Source organism: Dendroctonus ponderosae, unplaced genomic scaffold (genome assembly GCF_020466585.1).
Source record: "Dendroctonus ponderosae isolate FM_Combo_2020 unplaced genomic scaffold, Dpon_F_20191213v2 Dpon_F_20191213_10, whole genome shotgun sequence".
Classification (NCBI taxonomy): domain Eukaryota; kingdom Metazoa; phylum Arthropoda; class Insecta; order Coleoptera; family Curculionidae; genus Dendroctonus; species Dendroctonus ponderosae.
The window spans coordinates 4,643,618-4,645,358 of record NW_026017111.1 but is presented as its reverse complement, the minus strand read 5'-3'; positions in this window follow the sequence as shown (position 1 = coordinate 4,645,358).

Sequence of the window (1,741 nt, the reverse complement as noted above, 5' to 3'; positions counted from 1 at the left end):
AAAAATACTAGATCGGCAGGTTAACGCTCAGTGACATGAATATCACGTCATTTTTTCATGCTAATCGACCTTATGCGTGTACGTGAGCACTCCCGGCGAATTGCTGTATTGCTGATTGCCCGAAATCGGTGAGAAACAAATTCAATATTGCGAGTTCAAAAGTCCTGCTTAATTAAAAATCCTGCTCAGTTCGGTATGGTAACGATAAAACTGTGAATCCGGCAAGCATGGCTACCGTTCACAGTCCAAAGATCCAAATCTCTGACCAATAGAAATAATTACGTACCATCGTATCATCGTGTCCCAGCAGCCATCCGTTTCTGCGATGGTACGAAAGTGTTTCTATTGGTTGGAGATCTGTCAGTTCATGGGTACGACCGACGTCGGAGAAACACTTTCGTACTATCGTAGGGATGCATGGGACAGGGGTTTTACTGATGATAGAAACACCCAGAAAGCCCGTGCCAACGTGTCGAATAGGTGCGCCCCGATTGAAAAGCTGCAGATGCTTGTTAAGTACTACAAACGGTTTTGACGTCAACCAGTTCACGTCAGACAGACATTTGCAGTGCCAAAATTGACGTTTGAATGTCGGCTGCATCGAAGAGAGGTGGAATGTTGACCCCGATTCATCTGACATTGATTGGACGAGACGACATAAAAGGGACTTAAGAGACTTAGAAGTAGAAATAAACAACATGTGGATGTTGAAAGACAAGGAAAAATGCGAAAGAACAATGAAGAAGAAAATTGGTAGATGGAATTTTGTATTTTAATCGACTGAAGGATAAATAGACATACTCCGTTTTTCAACTTATATATTTTAAATTATTAGTCAGTTGAAAAGTCCAGCCGCCCCCTGGTTGTGTTGACATGTTGTTCTAATCGACTTTTGCAAGCTTTAACCAGCTTATAAATGTCATCAACTTCAATAAATAAACAAGTCTTAACTGTCACTTCAACAACGAGTAATTTGACGTTTTGGAGCGCCACCATCGGCAGTTGACCTCGCGAATCCATTTATTATCTAACCTTGATATTATTATTATATCATCTTGAGAACGATAAATCGAAGCTTCCTCCATTTTTCCATGGCTTCAATGTCCGTATCATCGTTTCAAGCAGCTCTTTTTTCCTTCTTCCTCTTGTGGCATACTCTCAGAGAGTGTAGGCCACCTCATATTTGTGGAACGCATCATCCAATACGATACTAAGTTAAAGGTGGTTTGCTGCCATTGCTTTCAACAAGGCGGAACCACCCTAGATAGACACGCGAAAATGTTTACGTCTTGGCTGGGGATCGAACCAGGCATCTCAGGCATGGCAAGCGGATGCGTTCGCCACCATGCCAACAGTCTTTCTGTGTACCTCAGTTGTCTTCATCTATGGTACTGGTCTTGACGACTAGGGAGTAGAACAGCCGAGGGAAGTGGGCGGGGTTTTATGACAGTCGACCGAAACGGTGTTCTTGAAGAAAGGTTGGGCGAGGGAGTCGCTTCCCAGGGAGAGGGAATGATCGACTGGTGCGACCCAGTAGAAATGGCATCTCCCCGGGTTTTCCAACCTCAACTCGTATTTATTTATGTTTTGGACCTGAGGAACGGGTGTATCGGTAAAATGCAAGTTGAGAAATTCAATCCCTTATCCTCCTTATTATCCACTCTTATCAAGCAGCTTCTCGTATTCAGTTAATTAACTCGTGCTCCATTTGTATCTCCTTGTGCTGTGTGTATCGTACAAA